Source organism: Eptesicus fuscus, chromosome 12, assembly GCF_027574615.1.
Source record: "Eptesicus fuscus isolate TK198812 chromosome 12, DD_ASM_mEF_20220401, whole genome shotgun sequence".
NCBI classification, from domain to species: domain Eukaryota; kingdom Metazoa; phylum Chordata; class Mammalia; order Chiroptera; family Vespertilionidae; genus Eptesicus; species Eptesicus fuscus.
The window spans coordinates 92,856,237-92,877,352 of NC_072484.1; positions in this window are offsets into that span (position 1 = coordinate 92,856,237).

Sequence of the window (21,116 nt, forward strand, 5' to 3'; positions counted from 1 at the left end):
TAACTCCATCTATTGAGAAAAATCTGCATTATTAACCGGTGAACCTGGTAGTCAGGCAGTCTTAGTCGGCTGGGGCTGTTAACCAAATCCCATAGGATGGGCGGCTCCAACAGCAGACACGTATTGTCTACGGCGCTGGAGGCTGGGAGTCCAGGTCCAGGTGCAAAGGGCTGGTTGCTGGGAGGCCTCTCCTGGGGTCCTCACAGGCCTTCCCGCCTCGGAGAGGGGGAGAGAGGGCTGGCGTCCCTGCCTCTCCTTCGACAGACACCCGTCCTATCGATGAGGGCCCCACTCCTGTGAGCTCCTTGAACCTCATCACCTCCTTAAAGGCTCTCCATCCAACTATGGTCAGCCTGGGAGCTAGAGCTTCCCTATGAAATGTTTGAGGGGCCACACGTCCATAACAGGCCTTGGGGGTGAGCGCACAACGGAATACACGCACGATGCATGACAGAGGTAGGCGCTTACAACCCATATGCTCTTGTTAACCAGCGTCACCCCACCCCAATGAATTTAATAAAATAAAAGCTCTGCAGCGGGCAAAATTAACCTACCCAACTTGTCTTTTTCTACTGTCTAAACTTTGTACAGAGGTCTTTTTCTTCTGCCTTTTTCTCTTCCTCCCCCTCCTTCTTCTCTAGCGTCTCCTCCTTCTCCTTCTCTCTCTTCCTCTTTTGTTTCCCTGTTGCACACAGATTCTCTCCCTTCCCACTTAAGCCTCGGGGTAGATTAGGAACGTTTTCTCCTGTTGTTTTTTTTTTTTTTTAATGCCTTGAGTATTTGGGAACCTCTCTTCCATGCAAAGGGAATGATTCACAATTAACCTGAAAGAACTCAAAACATATCTTTTCCAAATAGTCCCAAGAATTCACATTTGCTCTGACCAGATCCGTCTCAACTTTGCGATAAAAACACGAGTGGAACCACAGACGAGACCTGATTTCAAGGGAGTTTCCTTCTCCCTGGTATTTAACGTAGCGAACCCAGCTGCACACGCCTGGAGGTCAAGGAGCCGGACCCTCCATCAGTGTGATCCTGAACCAGCGGTCCCCAGCCTTCTTTCGGCCACGCCCCCCGAGCACCTCTAAAACCCTGATGGCCCCCCCACCCCATGACATAGAATTCTTATTCTTCAAAAAGTGAACTATTCCCGCGGAGGAAGCCTAAAAGGTTATGAACTTGGTCTGAACAAGCTTCCCAAGAACACGGCATCCACGAAAGAGAAAAGTAAAAGAACGAAAGGACAGTGGAAGTCCTGAGGAAGACATCACTAAGAAATTGTTTAAAAAATAATAATACGAAGTGATATGGAAAAATAGCAAAGTTTCAAAATGTATAACAGAGAACTGAGATGCACAAATATGTCACAATCTGTATTTACATGCTGCATATGAGGCCCCTAGACCCATAAGAAATGCAGAAAGTTCACCGTTAATGACTCATTCTTGAATCGCCCTGTGCTTTGGGGTCAGTGTGGTCGCTGACTGAAGACTGTTTTAGTTCACAAAGGATTCAGGGCTGAAGCCAAAGAGCACCGTTTGACACTGTAGAGTGCCCACGTTTTCGGCCAATCGTGGGAGGCGAGGACGACATGGGAGGAGAGGAGAGGAGAGGAGAGGAGGGGAGGGGAGGGGAGGGGAGGGGAGGGGAGGGGAGGGGAGGGGAGGGGAGAGGAGAGGAGGGGAGGGGAGGGGAGGGGAGGGGAGAGGAGAGGAGAGTAGGGGAGGAGAAGGGAGGGAAGGGGAGGGGCGGGGAGGGGAGGGGAGGGGAGGGGAGGGGAAGCTCCAGAATTAAAGGCACGTCAGTGGCTGCCTCGGCCACCCTTCCTGGGCAGCGAGGACCAGGGTGGCCGCCCTCTCCTCAGGGAGGAAGACTCTGTGCTCCTCGCATTCACTGATTAAACCGGGGGAGGATGGATGTCTCTACGCCCGGGAAGCGGCACGATGGGAGGAAGAGACAGATCACTGGCCGCCATTCCCTCCGTCCCCTGCAGTTTCCCGGGACCAGGGGTCTAGTTCCAGCCAATGAAAGGTGAGCAGAGTGGGCGAGTCCCGCCCAGGCCACGGTAGCAAACCCGCCCGCAGCCTTCTCTCTGCTCCTGTGCGTGTTCCGATGGGCAGCACAGCCAGGCCTCCGCCTGGGGCCCTGAGTCGCCCTGTGGAACCGAGACCCCGTGCCCGTTTATCTGTGAATATGTGGGAGCAAGCGCTAAGCCTTTGCTCGGCTGAGTCTTCTTTCCCGTCCCTGCCAGGGGCGATTCCACTCATCCTTCACAGCCCATCTCAAGCCCACCTCCTCCATGGAGCCTCTCCAAACACTAGCTCCCCTCGCATCGGGAGCTCTAGTTTCTAATATCTGCCTTGTTTTGCCTGATTTTACTGAGCATGGAGCACAGCTCAGGCTCGGGGCCACACACACCAGGATTCCAGTCCCAGCTCCAGCACACACAGCTGAGGCCTATGACTGAACCTCCCCAACCTCGGTTTGCCCACCTGGGCAATGGGGTTATGGAGAGGTGTCTCGACATGTGAGATGCAGGTACAGAGCTTGGTGCAGGGATTGCTATAGAGTAAGACGTGCGGGAGCCATACGTGGTTTGGTCCTACAACCTTACACGATTGCAGAGCCCCGCCGTGGGGATGGCACACTCACCCACGCCACCTGGAACAGGCGCGCTCACGGCAGCTCTCCGGGAAATGTGTGAGTCAGGAACGAACTTAGAACAAAATAGATCGAAATGTTTTTTTAAAAAAATATATAAATTCAGTAAGATGCACAAAACGTGGGAGAGGAAGATAAAAAAGGCAATGGGCGCGTGTTAACGACCCCGGGTGACTGGGGAGGTGTGGGTGGCTGTGACCCGGGCGTGGGCGGCTGTCTGTGGGGTGAGCGCAGGTGCAGGACGCTGACGAACACGCTCCATGCCCAGCGTGCCGCCTCGATTCTTCCAGTGTTCACAGTGTTTCCGTGAAACGGTTCCGATCTCTCTGAGGACGTGCACGATATCGGACACGGGGTCCTCCGTGTCTTCCGAGGAAACCACCAGTGTGACCAAGATGAGTTGCTCTTGCCGAGGAACGTAAAAATAATAAAAATAAAAATAAAGCGGCGGCCTCGGGGAGCAGGCCAGGGTCTCGCGGTTAGAAATCCCTCTGGCGTGTGGAAACGTGTTCCAGTCCTCCTCCTTCCTGAAACTTCCCTCCCGCTGGATGGGTTTGGCGTCTCCACATTTTTAAGCAACAGCGACATCACGTGGCCACTCCGGCAGCGAGCGAGCCTTCTCCCCACGAGGCATTCCCAAGGGAGACCTCAGCACGAGCGAGCGCTGCCTTCCCTCCGGACAAATTTACCCAACCGTGTTCAGCGACGCTTAGAAGAGGCGCCATGAACCAGCCGAGGGGTCGCCCGTCCCTGAACCCGCACCAGGCCAGTCTCTCCAGAGACTCACTCGTCTCCACAGCCCACGCAACCCCCCGCCACGTCCAACTTGATTGGCAAACGCCTTCGCGTGTTTCCGAGCAGGGATACCTCCCACGCGCCGGGTTCAGTAATGACCGTGCGAGTGCGTGTGTGGTCTCCTCCCCCTCATCACAAGCCCCCAGACCACGTGGAGACGGCCGTGTGGCCCTGCCACGTCTGTGGGCGCCCGTGTCACACACGCACGGCCACGGATGGCAGGCTCCTCCCCCAGCGGGACCGAGGGTCAGCACGGGCGCTTTCTGCTCGCTCTGGTTCCCGCGGCCTCTGCCTCTCGCTGGGAGGTGCTCGCCCCCGTCCACAGGCTTGCGTCGCGCTCCTGCAGGCACCAGGCGCTGTTGGGGTGTCACATGGACCCCCCCCCAGAGTCCCTCTCCCAGGAAGCTGGCCTGCTCCTGGAGGCGGCGGGTGGTGCACGGGATGGCGTGAGGGCGACCTGTGTCGGGTGCCCAGGAGCGGCCTGGCCTCCCAGGGGACAGCTGACCAGAGACCTGAAGGGAGTGGGGCCCGTGTGGGCGGCAGGAGACGCTCTGCAGACACGCAAACTGGGACGGAGGGGTGGGGGTGGGGAGGAGAGAAGGGGGGGAGCAGGAAGCCCTCGCGTGCCCCCGGGCGCGGAGGGAAGACCTGGGTTCCTACCCCAACTCCTTCATGACTTGCTGTGCAAACACGGGCTCCGCTTCCCTCTGGAACCCTCAGCCCACGATGTCGACCAGCGCCGACGCCCGGTCACTTTAAGACTCCCTTTCGTGAACACCAGGACCGTGACCTGTAGGGACATCGCGTGTGGGTGGGTGCATGTGTGACTAATTCCCAAAGCAATCCCAGGCATGCGTGCTGCTCTCGAGCGTGACCACACGCGCGCACACACACACGCACACACACACTCACACACACACACACACACACACACACACACACACACGGGACTCGCTCACTGTTTGAAAGGACGGACATGGAGTCCGTGGGTCTGTGGATTGGCTGGTCTCACACTGAGATGCTCACGTCTGCAGGCTGGTCACTGGCCGAGCGCAGCCGTTGCTGCCGGACCCCACACTGCCCTTCGGCCTCAGAACCTCTCAGGAGGGGGAGCTGTTAGCCTAAGGCCGTGGTCGGCAAACCGTGGCGCGCGAGCCACATGCGGCTCTTTGGCCCCTTGAGTGTTCTAACGCCACTTCTTCAAAATAGACTCGCCCAGGCCGAGAACCGACTTCTGCGCATGGGCCACAAAGTTTCAATCACACTGTACGTGCGCGCCCGCACGTGGCATTTTGTGGAAGAGCCACACTCAAGGGGCCAAAGAGCCGCATGTGGCTCGCGAGCCGCGGTTTGCCGACCACGGGCCTAAGGGGTCAGCAGCTGTGAGGTGCACACACTTTATGGAGAACTGGGCCCCGTGGGGAAATTCCCTGTTGGATGGTTTCAGCTCGGTGAACGCCTGGGTTCTCGCTAAGACAGGACACACCCCACACACACAGCAAGAACAGTAACCGCGTGGTGACACGCTCCCGGGTAACATGTTCCTCCACTTCCCGTCACCGCTCCCACGTGGAGCCGAGCACGGACACGGACACGGACACGGACACGGATGGATTCTGTGCTGGACGAGCATCAAAGGGCTCATCGCCAAGACGCCGGGAATCCGTAACATCCAGCGGCCCCGACGCCTTCTTCACTGGACCATCACTTCGCCTGGAATGTCACCAGCAGAGGCTCATTTTCTGGGCTGTTGTTATTTCTAGAAAATTCCTGTTAACATACGCGGATGCTCGCAGAGGGAGCTGCCCGCTCTACTGTGGTCACAAATGCGTCCAAAGACTAAGCAAGACCGGGGAGAGGCGGGAGGTGACGCCCGGACACAGCGCCGATGTGGGGAGGGCGGCCCAGGCCTGGCGCCATGCGTGAGGGGCCCAAGTCATAAAAAGCTCGCGCCCGGTTTCTGCTCGTGTGCCAGGCTCTGCAGCTGGAGGCCCTACTCCCCTCAGGGCGGACCCCAGTGACGCCGTTTCACAGAGGAGAAAGCTAAGCTTGCCTGACCCTTACAGCTGGTTCAGAGCTGGGCTCCATGCGCAGCCCACAGAACCCCGCTGTGCAGGGCGCCAGGCCCCTCCGAGAGGAGGAGGCGCTGAAAGGGACGGAAGGAAACGGGAAACTCGACCGGTCCGGCCCTCGGTCCCGCCTTGGGCCTGCTTTCTGTGCCGTGCCTGGGCAGGGGGAATTATGGGAGCTCAGGGTGCAGCAGGCATGTGTGTTCACAGAATGACTTGCCGTAGAACGTTCTGGAACGGTGCCGCCAAGGGTAGTCAACCCGCAAAGAAGAGACGGAACAGCGTTGTGAACAAAGAGGGTGAGAATAGCAGTCTGGGCTGAGGAGCCTCGGGCAGGACACTTGGCTTCTGAGAGCCTCGGTTTCCTTGTCTGTAAAATGGGAAGAAGCGCTTCCGAGGGGGGTTTGCGGCAACGAAAATACAGCAAGTCAAGCTCAGTGCCCGGCACACACACACACATATGTCAATGCGTGCCTGACACACACACACATGTACATGTGTGCCCGACACACACATGTCAACACGTGCCCGACACATACACATGTGTACATGTGTGCTCGACACACACACACACACACGTCAATGCGTGTGATCCCATCCTTTCTTTCCCCGGAAGAGGGACCAGGAAACCAGGGAAATGAAGTTCTTTGTACCCCCTCCGCCCTCCGCGCCCGTGAGCTGAACCCCGCTGCTCCCGCTTCCACAGAGCAGACCGGCGGGTCCGCTCCTTCCCCGGGACTGTCCCTCCTGAGCGGCGTGTTCCTACGGCTCCCTGACAGGCCCAGCCGAGTGGGGCCCCCACAGCCCTGGCACGAGCGCCCCTCGGAGAGCCGCGACCCCGAGACCCCGGGCCCCGTGTGGGCAGGCCCTGCTCCAGGTTCACCGGACTGAGGAACGGCGTTGGCGGGGGAGAGCCGGAGAGCCGGGAGCCCAGGAAGACAAGTCCTCCCTGCCCGGCTGGAGCCCACGTGGTCCCGCTGACCTCGTGACAGGACACCTCTACCTGCTCACAGGGGCGAGGTCACACGGGTCACGTCCTCGAGGAAAAGGCCAGGACCCGTGCGTGGGGACAGGAAACCGGCTCCCAGAGCTTTGCCCCGCCCCTCCCCCACCCGCCTCCCACGCCTTTGGGGTTTGCTGACTGAGTATCTACACAGCAGGCCTGCAGCAAACACCGACTCACAGGTAAGTGAGACGGTGGGTGGATACAGGATGGATGGGTGAATTTTAATCTACATGGTTATACTCCTACCAACTTTGAAGCTGATTTTTTAAAATATATTTTTATTGATTTCAGAGAGGAAGGGAGAGATAGAAACATCAATGATGAGAGAGAACCGTGGATCGGCTGCCTCCTGCACGCCCCGCACTGGGGATGGAGCCCGCAACCTGGGCCTGTGCCCTGACCGGGAATCCAACCGTGACCCCTGGCTCCTAGGTCGGCGCTCACCCGCCCAGCCAGCCGGGGAGCAGGTTTTCCATCGGGCCGCGTGCACCCGCAGATCTACCCGGGAGGCCGCTCAGGGCTGTGCCGCAGCCTCCGGGCATGTGGCTCCCCAGCGGAGGACCCAGCCCCGTGCCCAGTTCAGTCATTCTCGTGCCCAAACGCCCTCCGAGCCCGCAGCCGCCTGGGGACAGCCGTGTCGGCAGAGCCCCCGGGGAGTGAGATCGCACGGGTGCTCGTGCAGGGTCCCCGAGACGGGAAAGCACTCGTTTCCTGAGTCAGAGACGGGCGCCCGGGCCCCGCTCTTTACCGGCCCGTGTGGCTTACCTGCTCTCCTGCACGTTTATGTCAAAAAACGAATAACGATTTTGAAGTGACGGAAGGAAGGAGAGGGTTAACCGCTGGCCCGAGACCCCACCGGGAAGAATAATCCTCACCCGCGGCCTCGGGCCTGGGCGGGGAGCAGGCGGATGGCGGAGCCAGCGTGGTGCCACGGGCACGGAGACAATGAAAGAAGGAGCGTGGCCTTCGCCTCCCGGCGGGCGGGTCCGCGCAGCGGCCACACAAAGCGCGTCCGGAGCGGCGTCTCCTCCTCGGACTGATCCGCTCCTTTACGATGTGCGCGGCGGCCTCGGGCCCCGGTGATGAAAGCCACGCAGGCGGCGGACAGACAGGCTCTCTGTGGTTCCGGGGTGGGCGGCGGCGGGCAGCGCCGGGCACCCCCAAGCCCCACTCAGATCTCGGCGGGGCAGCGCCGGGCACCCCCAAGCCCCACTCAGATCTCGGCGGGGCGCTGGGCAGCTCCGCTCCTCCCTCTGACCTCGAGGCCGGACCAGCCGCTTCAAGGGGCGCTCGTCTCTGTTCCCCGGCGTTTCCTGGGTTCCCGCGAGGTGGTGTCCGGACATGGCACATCCTGGCGGCTCATCTCAGTGGGAAGCGGATGAACGAGCCCGACAAAGTCTCCCCGAAGGAACCGGCAGCGGGTGCATCCGAGCCAGGCGCCAGCTTCCCAGCCAGGACCACCCAGCGGCGCCACGACAGCGCGGGGCCTCCTCCCGGGGCGAGGGCTCCTCTGGCGTTCGGGTCTCGGCCACCGAAGCAAGGCCAGGGCTCCGGTGAAGAAAGGTCACCAGGGTCAAGGCTGAACACGGTGTCCCGGTGAGGGCGCCGGGGAGGGCAGGAGACCCTGAAGGCCTGTCGGAGGCCAGGGCCCGGGATGAGGATGAGCTCAGTGTCCCCATCGCGAGCATCCACACCGCCTGCACCCAGCAGCACGCTCCCCGCCGCTGAGCGCTGAGCGGGGGAAGGAACGCCGGGACACACATGCGGGGGCACCCCAAGACGGGGGCACCCCAAGACGGGGGCACCCCAAGAGCGGGGGCTTCTGCGGTGAGCACGCCCCTCACTCTTCCCAACCCGGAGACCTCAGATCCCTTCCTTTTAGACCCGTTCCTCCCGGAGAAGATGGCAGCCGGCAGCGTAGCAGCATGTGGTAGATCCTCAGTAAATATTAACGCCCCCCATGCCCCGCTTCTTCCCTCCGTCCTTCCCCCCGTCCGTCCCTCCGGCCCCTCGTCAGACCACAGGTGCTGGGAGCCCTAACGTCCGCTCCTCTCACTGAACACAGAGAACCAGCGTCTCGGAACAAGACCCTCCCCAGCTCCCTCCGGGCGGCCGAGTCACAGACGCCCGGCGCGGGGCGCCCCCCTGAAGCTGAGCGCCCGTGGCCACACAAAGCGTTCACCTCCGTGTGCGGGTGGCTTTTACCGCGCTTCAATATTTCACAGAGAACCTTTCTCTTTGAAACACCCTCTTGTCTCGCTTTGTCAGAGAGCGTGACCTGAATAATGTGGCGAGGACAGAACAAAGAGCAGACGGCAGGGTGCGAGGCAAGCGGCGTGCTGAACGGGGAGCACACGCAGGACTCTGTTCGCTTCCTGTCCGTGCGGTTCTGTCCAAGCACTTCCGACGTATCCCTGACTGCGCGGGTGCTCGTGCGCTTAAAGAGGCGGATGGATGGACGGACGGACAGATGGATGGACGGACGGATGGATGGATGGATGGACGGATGGTAGATACACAGCTAGACACACAGACAGAAGATGGACAGATACACAGGCACCGACGCTCAGCTTTCCTCCTGGGGGAGATTGAATGCTGTTCAACCATATGCGCCCGCCAGGCCAGTGCGGCCCAGTGGCTGGACCAGGCCCGCCTCCATAACTCGTTCTCAGGATTGCTGTCCACCCCGGGCAGAGGCGGCCACAGAATCAGAGGCTGCGTCCCCGATGGCCCAGCAGTCGCTGCGCCCTGGGCCTCAGAGTGTGGGCGGCACGGCGGCACCAGGACCTGACCCCTCTCCCGTGACCGAGAAGAAAATCCAACGCCGCTGAGCTGACACGGCCTCTGGGGAATATGTGGGTCCGAGGACGGGGAGGGTGAGAGGCCCCGAAGACAGAGCCCGGGAAACGCTGGGCTCGGCCACCGAGGGACCTGGGTCCTTGAACTTAGCTCAGGCCGGAAGGCCGTCTCCAGAAGCGATTTGTTCGGAAACCGAATCACGTTTCCCATTAGACACGACGTGCATTGAGTGCGTCTGTCCCAGACCCCACCTGATTCCCGTCTCAACCTTTCTCGGTTGCCGGGGTCGCCGTTCCCCGAGCACTCGCACACCCTCAGCGACGTCAGCACCTCGACGGCCGCCTTACGCTGGAAAGCTGTGCTGATCGACCGTTGGGCCCGGCCACCCTCGAGCCAGACCAGACGCGAGCACCGCGGTCGTCCTCGGCGATTCCTCTTCGTTCAGCTCTCGATCCCACAACTTCCCTTCCTCGTTGCTGCTGCACTGACCCCCTGAGGCCCCGCGGTGACGTGCTGCGTGTTTTTAATAATAATAAGCAGCAACAAATGCAAAGGAAACCACGTGAAAATACCCAGTTTCCTGAGACGTTAACAGCGCGCGGTTTAGCGGTAAACGGACTCGTATTCCCGCATCTCGCCTGTCTGTCGCCTGAGAGACGCGTGGCAGTCGGATCACACAGGGATCCCCGGGAAAGGGTCCCGGGCAACGAGACATTTTTCCGTGAACAACTTGGTCGAGAGCTGAATCGTTCGAGATGGGGAGGTCCGAGCACCGAGGTTTGAGTGCAAAGGACAGAAAACAGAACTCCCGGCTGCTCGGACTCGGGGGAGGGGTCCTGAGGGGCGGGTGCTTTCTCGGGTGAAAATGGGGCTTCCCAGCGGGGCCACAGCGCTGCGACGAGGAGGAGGGGCCTGTGACGCTGAGAGAAGAGGAGCGAGAAAGGGAGGGTGCTGGTTGGCGCCTCCCTTTGCCTTTCGTTGTAACAGTCGGGGTGCTGGCGTCCCCGGGGCGCACACCCACGCGAAGACACGCCCACGGCCCTCACTAGGAGTTAGCGACAGCACAGCCCTCGGCAGCTGCTGCAGGGAAGGGGCAGACGTGAAAGCGCGCCCACCACCCTCGCCTCCAGCCACAGCGGGCGAGGGCCTAGCCCCGTGGTCGGCAAACTCATGAGTCCGCAGAGCCAAATGTCAACAGGACAACGATGAAATTTCTTTGGAGAGCCACATGTTTTAAACTTAAACTTCTTCTAACGCCACTTCTTCAACATAGACTCGCCCAGGCCGTGGTATTTTGTGGAAGAGCCACACTCAAGGGGCCAAAGAGCCGCATGTGGCTCGTGAGCCGCGGTTTGCCGACCACGGGCCTGGCCCACCTGTGCCTCCGCCCGGTGTGGGGGAAGGAGGGAGAACACAGCCGCTCCAGCCGTCGCCCATAACACATGACCGCCAACGCCCGGCGCCCACGGTAACTCGCGTGCGGTCCCTCTCGGCGCCGGTGGCTGGGCCCTCGCATGGTCTCCGAGGCCGAGCTCAGCGTCAGCGGCTGAGTCCTTGTCTGGAGGCTCCGGGGGGACCCCCTCCCCAACTCACCCGGGAGCTGGGGGGTCCGTCCCGCGGTGGGAGGCCCGAGGCCTCGCTTCCTGCTGGCTGTCGCTCCCGGAGGCGCCCTCACCACCGAGCCTGGGAGGCCGTGACGCCGCGTCTTCCCACGCTTCGGGCGCGGGCCGCTGGTCCCGGTGGAAAGGGCTCCGTGATGAGAGCAGGTTCACCTGGCGCCTCCCTCTTCAGGCCCACGGGTTTGGGGGCTGAATTACGTCGTAAACGCCGTTCACCGTGGGACCCCTCGCAGGAGCCACCTCGCAGCTGGTCTGAGGGTCCACCCCTCGAGGGGAAGCGAGGACATAGCCATTGGGACCGGCTTCACCTTCTGCCTCCCGCCCCAGCGTCCTCGGCTACGCCTCCTGCCCAAGCCCTCGGACGGTTCCATCCACCGCTCCATCCAGCCGCTCCGACGTGTCCCGTTGGAGCCAGCCTCCCCCTCGGTCGCTGACCAGCTCCCTGGGAAACGCCCTCACGTTGACCTGTCCCTGGGTTCAGGACTCCCGTGGCCATCACATCTGACTGTTCTTCTTTATTGATTTCAGAGAGGAAGGGAGAGGGGGGGGGAGAGGGAGAGGGAGAAGGAGAGGGAGAGGGAGAGGGAGAGGGAGAGGGAGAGGGAGAGGAAGAGGGAGAGGGAGAGGGAGGGGGAGAGGGAGAGGGAGAAGGAGAGGGAGAGGGAGAGGGAGAAGGAGAGGGAGAGGGAGAGGGAGAGGGAGAGAGAAACATCAATGAGAGAGAATCGTCCATCAGCTGCCTCCTGCACGCCCCACACTGGGGATCGAGCCCGCCACCCGGGCCTGTGCCCTGACCGGGAATCGAACCCTGACCTCCTGGTTCAGAGGTCGACGCTCACACGGAGCCACGCGGCCGGGCCCAGCTGACATTTGGCCAAGGGCTCTGACACGAGGAAGGGGGACGGGGGATGGGCCCGAACTTGATTCTACGACACCTGTGGGCACGTCTGCACGCACGTGAAACCACCACAATTCGGGTCACTTCAGGCTGATGTGTTTCTCTAATGTTTTCTTGGAAAAAATAAACACTTGAGCCGTCGCTAAGCACCGGTGGGAGTCGGGCGTGGGCGTGGGAGAGGGCGCTGCCTGTGCAATGGGTGTGCAAGGACTTTTTTCTTTGAAAAACTGATGAACTCTCCTTACCGAGCACCTAGCACACCTACCATGACAGACGCTTACTGGACACGAACGCTCTTTAATAGAAACACTGGCCTTGTCGGCATTGTTACCATCGCATCCAGCTATTAACCGGTCCCTTCATTTTCATGGTTATATTTTCTTTTGGAAAAAGAATCTTTTTGGTCTGTTCATCATACGGTCTCCCTGAGCCGGGCACGCGTGGGAGTCGGCGGTGGAATGAGCACCACGGGTTCCGTGTGGAGGAGGGATGGGTTCGGCTCGCGACCACACAATTTGTAGAGAGCGCCGCTGTGTCCACCGTCCTGATTCCTCTCACCGGTACCGCTCACAGGCAGCGTATCCAGCTTCCGCCGGTCGGACCGGGGATCAGTACGTCTTCCAATGGGCGTACGATCAGTCCGTGGAAGTGCTGGAGGCGTCAGCCCCGTAATGCAGGGCCCCGCGGCGCCGACAGCACCACCGGGCAGCGCACGTTGAGGTGACGCTGGTTTTAATCAGCTGCCCACACGGGGGCTCATGCCCTTCTCTGCTTCATTTAGATTTCCAAACGCACGCGGGAAATCAGGCACCGAGGGCTGATGGCGCTCGGACAGCCATCGCCGTGAAGCCTTTTCCCTGCGTGCAGTGGGTGAGCTGCGAGGCATCGTGGGCTCAAACCGCCTTTAAAGTGTTCCCTGCCAAAACCGGTGTGGCTCAGTGGATAGAGCGTCGGCCTGCAGACTCAAGAGTCCCAGGTTCGATTCCGGTCAAGGGCATGTACCTTGGTTGTGGGCACATCCCCAGTAGGGGGTGTGCAAGAGGCAGCTGATCGGTGTTTCTCTCTCATCGATGTTTCTAACTCTCTATCCGTCTCTGTAAAAAGTCAATAAAATATATTTAAAAATAAAAAAAAATAAAGTGTTCCCTGATCCAAGTGTTTCACCGTCTCCGTAAGACGCTCAGTGAGCGCCTTCGTCCACATCCCCTCGCCTCCCCCCGCCCGCCCCCCAGTCACACGCCGCAGCGCTCAGGTGCTCCCTCGGATCGCACGATGCGCAGCTGCTCCGTGCTGTTCTCCTGGAAGGAGCCGGAAAGGGGGCGGTCCCTTGCCAGTGGCATCTTTCCCTGGAATGGCGACAGGCTGCGCCTGCAGTGCATTCTGGGTATTTTAGAGCCTTGTCTTTTAACCTCCTTTTCAAAAGCGGTTCCTGCCACTCCTGCTCCTTTCCTGTGTAATGGCCGGAGACAGCCTCGTACGGCCTCCTCGGGATGGAGGGGCCTGTCGCCCAGCGAAGGGACGGAGAGGCTCGGCCGTGAGCTCCTCCACGGAGGAAGCCCATCGCCCCGTAACCTGTGATGTCCCCTCTCGGGGGACGGGCCCCACCCTGCCTGTCGTGGTCCCCCGGCACCCAGACACGCGGGGCCTAGTCGGTGAGTGAACCCCTCGCCTTAACCCCCCGGCCGAGGAGTAGACACTTGACCTCGTGTATTTCTGACAGAAAGGGAGAGAAGCTCTCAGAGAGCCGGTAAGCACAAAGGGGTGCGAGATGACTCGTTATTAAAACACCAGAGGCCCGGTGCACGGATTTCGTCATGCTCTGGGGGGAGGGGGGTGTCCCTCAGCCTGGCCTGCAGCCTCTCCAATCTGGGACCCCTCGGGAGATGTCCAACTGCTGGTTTAACTGGCAGTCAGACATCCCTCTCACAATCCAGGACTGCTGGCTCCCAACCACTCACCTGCCTGCCTCCCTGATTGCCCCCTAAACGCTCCCCTGACAGCCTGATTGACGCCTAACTGCTCCCCTGCTGGCCTGGTCACCCCTAACTGCCCTCCCCTGCTGGCCTGGTCACCCCAAACTGCCCTCCCCTGCCGGCCTGGTCACCCCTAACTGCCCTCTCCTGCTGGCCTGGTCACCCTTAACTGCCCTCCCCTGCTGGCCTGGTCACCCCCAACTGCCCTCCCCTGCCAGCCATCTTGTGACCACATGGGGGTGGCCATCTTGTGTGAGGGCGTGACGGTCAATTTGCACATGCCTGGGTTGTGAGCTCAATCCCCAGCAGGGGGCGTGCAGGAGGCAGCTGATGGATGTTTCTCTCTCCCTCCCTTCCTTTCTCTCTAAAATCAATAAAAACTTTAATTTGTCCTGAAGGCAGAGTCAGTGGAGTGTGACAATGGGCTGGGCCTGGGAGAAGGGAAGAATGGATGCCCCAGGACCCGGCCGATGCCCTGTGAGGGCCCCCTGTCCTTACGAGAGGGAAGACGAGGAAGTGAGAGGGTGCCAGCCCTGAGCCCACACCTGGCATGAGGTTGAACAGGGCCCAGTGCTGGGCTAATGCAGTCCCAGCATGAGTCATCGCAGCCAGCTTCCTAAAAACACCGCTAAACCCTTCACGCCCGGCCCACGTGGCTCAGTGCTTGTCCACCAGGCGCACGCCGTCCCGTGTCCACCAAGCACACGCCGTCCCATGTCCACCGGGAGCACGCCGTCCCGCGTCCACCGGGCGCACGCCGTCCCGCGTCCACTGGGCACATGCCGTCCCGTGTCCACCGGGCGCACACCGAGCCGTGTCCACCGGGTGCACGCCGTCCCGTGTCCACCGGGCGCACGCCGAGCCGTGTCCACCGGGCGCACGCCGTCCCGCGTCCACTGGGCACATGCCGTCCCGTGTCCACCAGGCGCACGCCGTGATGTGTGTGTTTTGACGGGGAGGGGAGGCCCCTCGTTAATGTGGCGGTTGTCTCCGTGTGCGTCTTCACTTTGTAAAAGTAAAGAATTCCTGTTTTAACTCTTCATCGTCTGAGTCTCGAGTGCACCTGTTCGGGGGACAGGGCGGGGTCAGACCTAACAGGGAAATGCTCTGTTGTGGGCTTTCTTTCCCCAAAGTCCCGCTGGCGGCCTCTCATCCTGGAGCCTCCACTGGCATTGTCTTCTTTCCTTTAATTTCCTGGTTGTTGCTGTTTTATTTTTTTTATTTCAGAGAGGAAGGGAGAGGGAGAGAGATAGAGACCTCAACGATGAGAATCGTTGATCGGCTGCCTCCTGCACGCACGCCCCCTACCGGGGACCAAGCCCGTAACCCGGGCATGTGCCTGACTGGATGGGACCCAGGACCCTTCAGTCCGCAGGCCGAGGCTCTATTCACTGAGCCAAACCACCTAAGACCGTTTCCCGGTTTTACATGAGCCCCAGCCGTGACTCGGCGAGCCGGTGGGAACACGGTCAGGGAGCTGTGTCAGCCCCGTTGAGGCACATGCTCGCTCCATGCTCGGTGCCTAACCAAGCGCAGCTCCCGGCACAGGGACGGCGGCACGAACACCAGAGCGAGGGCCAGCCCCCCTGACGGGAAAGCGCCCGCCCACGGGTCACCGTCCACGCTCCGAGGAAATAAAACAATTACAGGACCTGCTTGTCCCTAGTCGGGCACCGTGGCAGCGTCCACGTTCCCCCAGACCAAGGGTGGCGTGATCAGCCTCCCTCTGCACACAGAGCAGGAGGGAGTTTAAAATACCCACCGTGACCTTCAGAACAGAGCAGCAGCCGTGAGCAGATGAGCGGGCACTGGTGGCAGCAGATAAACCAGGAACGCACGGCGTGAGCATATCCAGGGGCTGGTAGTTGTTCCCATAAAAGAAAATCTGAACTGGCAGGTCGATGTTTCTCCTCTCTCTCTCTCTCTCTCTCTCTCTGATTATTCCTGTGACTTCACTCATCTATAATAATAAAAGCATAATATGCTAATTAGACCAGACGTCCTTCCGGATGAAGCCGGAGGCTGGAGGGAAGCCCGGGTCCCGGGTGCCAGAGGGAAGCCAGTGCTGGCAGCCGGGGGAAGGAAGGCCTGCTCTTGCATGAATTTCATACATCAGGCCTCTAGTCTATCTATATAAAAGGCTAATATGCAAAGTGTCCCCTCTGAAGTTCAACCGGGAGAACAGGAGTTTGATCACTTGCTATGACATGCGCTGACCACCAGGGGGTGGCGTGGAATGAAGGAAGGCCACAGCTGGCAGCCAGCAGCCAGAAGGCCCTGATTGGCCCTGATTGGCCCTGATCGCAGGCCAGGTCTAGGGACCCTGCCCGTGCATGAATTTCATGCACCGGGCCTCTAGTGCAGTATAAAAAGGAGGTGACGGTTTTAGGGTGAATTTGAGTGATATTCACAAACTGGAAAGTTCAGATTCTCCAACTACTCAAGACACCTGACCTACGCAAAGGGAGTACAATACTCTACCCACTCACAACGCTGTTTTAGTCATTGCTGTAAAGTCTTAAGCAAAACCACGCAGCCCTCGCACCTCGCCCGTTACCCGCACGCGCCCTCGAGCAAGGCGTGAACCAAGTCTCTCCCGTTGCTGGGAGGGACGGCTCGGTGGCGGGAAACGCTGATGAGGTCAGTGTTGAAAACCGGTTGCTGTTGATTTAAATGCCTGGTCGGCTACTTTTATCCCATAACCGCCTCCTTAAAGGGGTCTCGCACATCCACGTGAATATTCATCAGGCTGCACCGCTCGGATTTTAGTTTCTCTGACAGGATTTAGAGAATTATTCAAATCCTCCCTCGGGTCCCTGTCCTCGATGCTCCCCTTCGTGCAAAGCTCCTCCCCCAGAGAGAGCTGCGTGGTTTCAGCTTTGTTAACACGGGCTCGGCTCAGACATCGCCCCCCGGGACACCCCCTCTCTGCTCCCCGCACCCCCCCCCCCCCCCCCGTCGCAGCGCCTTCTCGCCGTCAGCTCTTCCCATCGCCCCCAGGGACAACCCCTCTCCCCCCCTCCCCCCCCCCCCCCCCCCCCCCGTCGCAGCGCCTTCTCGCCGTCAGCTCTTCCCATCGCCCCGATCGCATTCTTTGTGGACTTTCTACCTGGAACTACCATGACCACATCCAACTGCCCAGGTGTACAATGTCAATCACATGTGTATACATGCATATGCTTCACTTATGCTTGATAACACACACATGTAACTCATAAGGGTGGCTGCTCCGTGTCCCTCGGAGCAAATAGAAATAGTCTGATGGGGCAGGGGCTACGCACGGCGACCAGGGCCACGGCGCTCGGAGATCCGGGAGCTGCACCTCCCGAGCGCCTGGAGGAGCTGCAGTGCGGACCACGGTGCCCGTCCCTCGCCGAGGACGTGCTTGGCTGCACCTCCCGTCGCCCGTCGCCCTCCGTCAGCTCCACTTCCCTCTGGGAACTCTGACGCAGCGTGTGACCAGCCTCCGGAAAGCGCCCTCGCAGGACGCTCCGTGCCCGCTGCCCGCTCGGCGGGACGGGCGGCACCTCTGTTTCTCTCGTTGCTTTTCTCAGCACACACACCGGAGGCCGACGGGTTTACACGCCGCCCTTCCTGCCGTTTCCTTGTTCTGACGTCTGGGAGCCGCGGCTCTGGCCTCAGGATCTGAGCCGGTGCCTGGAGCCCCATCGGTGTAGCTGTCGCTCTGATTAGCAGCTTCCTCTCGGGCTGTTAATGCGGAAATCGGCGTCCCGTCCCGATGCTAACCGGCCTCAGGAGAGACCAACGGTGTCCCCAGGCAGCGTTCTCTCCGGAAAAGAGCGAAGCTGCAGGAGACCCCGCGCACATCGAGGCGAAGGCCCGGGAAGCATGAGGGTTCCGTGGGGGGCGAGGGAGGGGGGGAGGCGCGGCCGTCATGGGGGTGCGGGGAGGCTGTGGGGTGCCGTGGGTCCAGGGGAAGGCTTGGCCATCATGGGGGTGTGGGGAGGCTGCGGGGTGCCGTGGGTCCGGGGGAAGGCGCGGCCGTCATGGGGGTGCGGGGAGGCTGCGGGGTGCCGTGGTCCGGGGTAAGGCACTGCCGTCATGGGGGTGCGGGGAGGCTGCGGGGTGCCGTGGGTCCGGGGGAAGGCCTGGCCGTCATGGGGGTGCGGGGAGGCTGTGGGGTGCCGTGGGTCCGGGGGAAGGCGCGGCTGTCACTCGGGTCGGCACTGGAGGAGTTAAGCTTCTGAGCGAAGAACCGCAGTTAAAACCACTGGAGCCGGCAGCCTGACCTCCACCTCCAGGGGAGCCGGCGGCCTCATTAGCTGCGGAGAAATCTAGGGCTCGGCCCCGTACCCGCAGACGTTAGGAAAACAGCCCAGAAAACCGGCTGCAAACAGAGAGCCTTTCCAAGTCACAGGAGCGGAACCGGAGCCACGGCCGTGACCTTCGGGGCGATTCCCAGTTTCCCGCTTTTTCTCTTTCTTCTGGACCCTCTACCGTCTTACACTGACTTCCTCTCCGTCCGCTTCCTCTTGTTCCTTTTATTTTTAATCTGTTTACGGTCCTCAAATACTTCAGATGCTTTTGCTGCAGTGTCTATATTTTCAGGTTTTTTTTACTAATGAAAGGAATGCATATTCATTATGGAAGCGATTTCCTACAAGGCGGAAGGCAGACGGTAATAACGAGCCTCCCGCGTGGCGAGGTTTTCCTACGACTTTTACAGAGATGCGTGGGCTTATGAGTGAGCCCAGTCATACACACACACACACACACACACACACACACACACACACACTTTTAAACAGAGGATTGTGTGTGCGATTCCTCAGCGTGCCTTTTTAAACGTACGCACGTGTTTCGTAGTATTCTCACCTTGTATTTATGTAGACGGTATGCCTTTCTCTATGGCTGTTTTAAATTTTAAAAATTCTAACATGCCCTAGCTCAGTGGTCAGCAAACTCATCAGTCAACAGAGCCAAATATCATCAGCACAACGATTGAAATTTCTTTTGAGAGCCAAATTTTTTAAACTTAAACTTCTTCTAACGCCACTTCTTCAACATAGACTCGCCCAGGCCGTGGTATTTTGTGGAAGAGCCACACTGAAGGGGCCAAAGAGCCACATGTGGTTCGCGAGCCGCAGTTTGCCGACCACGGGCCTAGCTGGTTTGGCTCAGTGGATAGAGTGTCCTCCTGCGGACTGAAGGGTCCTGGGTTCGATTCCCGGTCAAGGGCACAGGCCCGGGTTGTGGGCTCGGTCCCCAGGAGGGGCGTGCAGGCGGCAGCTGACCCATGATTCTCTCTCACCACTGGTGCTTCTATCTCCTTCTCCCTCTCCCTTCCTCTCTGAAATGAATAAAATATGTTTAAAAATAAAATAAAACGCGGTCCTTCAGCCCCCCGCGTGCTGTGCTAGCCCGGCGTGGGGACCCTCAGCCATCGCGGTGTCCACCGGGAAATGACGCCGTCCCCGGTCACTCAGGCGGCCGGTCAGCGCCCGCGTGGCTCCGCGGCACCTGCCTCCGGGCGTCCACCAGGCTGCGCCTGGGGGAGACGCGTTTTCTTTCTCGGTTGAGCTGCTTATTTTATTCATCAGCCAGCCTTCCTCCAAAGCAGTCCGGGCGCCGGGGCGCAAAGCGGACAAAGAACGTGTGCACACACAGAGACGGCCTTCCAGACCTCCCGCTCCAGAGCCCAGGGCAGAGCCGTGTTCTGTGGAGCAGCAGCGCCCCCCGGTGGCTCCGGGTTACACCGCCCAGGCTGGAGATGGCCCAGCCCCGCACGGACCAGCCAGGAGGCGATTGCTGAGAGCCTCCATCTGGGCTCTTCTGAACGCGAAAGGCCTGGGTTTTGTGGCCTCAGAGGCGGGCAGTGGCGTTCCCGGCCTCCCGGCCTCCCCGGCCTCCCGGCTCGTGGCTCTCCTGTCTGCAGAGGCCTTTGCCCAAACGCAGGAAAGACCTCTCCTGCCTCGTCCCCGGAGGAGCAGGCACCACACCGCCTGCCGGATGGAGGAGCGGGGAGGTGGGGGCGCACAGCCTGCGAGAGGCCGTGAGCTTGGCGAGGAGGGGGGTGCATTTCAAACGGGAATCAGGAGGATGGAGAGGGTGAGGCCAGGTCAGCTCTGCGAGCTGCGCTGAGGGTGCGGCGGCTTCTGGCTGCTACGCCCCAGCGCTCGGCAGTGTCGGGCTGGTCTCAGGGCCCAGATGCTTTTCACTCTGTGAGTAAATGAACGGCCCGGTGGGTTGAGCGTTGACCTTTGAACCAGGAGGTCAGGGTTCGATTCCCGGTCAGGACACTGCCGCCATCGCCTCCCATGAGGGACGCAGCTGCCGACCCCGATCCCGGCCCAACACGGGCCAGCCCAGGCCCGCCACCAGGAGAAGACGGACGGAGAGCGCTGGCTCGGGCACGCGGGGCAGAAGGAGCATCGCGACGTGCGGGCAGGCCGTTCAGGACCCGGTTTCTGACCACGTGAGAGAGGAGCGGGCAGCACCTGACCGTACGAGAAAGATGGCCGGCCGAGAGGGTGTGAGCAGGGGCGCGGAGGGGAACCGGGGGACTCGGAAGGCTGAGGGGAGGAGCGTGTCGGAGGCAGCTGATCAATGATTCGCTCTCATCACTGATGTTTCTGTCTCTCCTTCTCCCTCTCCTTCTCTGAAATCAATAAAAACATATTTGAAAATAAATAAATAAATGAAAGAAAGAAAAAAAAGAGAGAGAAGAAAGAAGAAAGGAGGAAGGAAGGAAGGAGGAAGGAAGGAAGGAAGGAAGGAAGGAAGGAAGGAAGGAAGGAAGAAGGAAGGAAGGAAGGAGGAGCAGCTCTGTGGGAGCTGGAAGAGACGAGGATGTCTGCCCGTGACCGAGGGTCCGTCATAAGAACGTGCAGACCAGCAGTGGGGCAGTGCCCGCTGACCAGCTCCTCGATGGGCATCGGAAAGGGAAGCTGAGCCGTGACCGGGATTCCTGGTCAAGGCGAGGAAGGGGGATAGTGGAGGAGCGTTTGCCAAGGAGTGGATCTTGCACCCTCACTTCTCAGCGCTGCCACCGATCGGCCCCGTTAGCCCTCCGGCCACTGCCGCAGCCTGTGGCTCCCTTCCCTCCCGTACACGAGAGCCTGCGGCCGCTCAGGGACATGGCTCGTCCCCCATCCACGTGATGCACTGGGAGCTGAGCCAAGCTCACGGCCGCTCCCTTCTCTCCTCACCGTGCTGTGCAGCCTGTCCGAGTCCCTCGGAGTCAAGCCCCCGGCGGACATGCCGTCCCCACACGAGGTTCTATCGGCCGGTCACCCCAGGGCTCGCCAGGCGGACTGCACACGCTCAGCTTTTAGG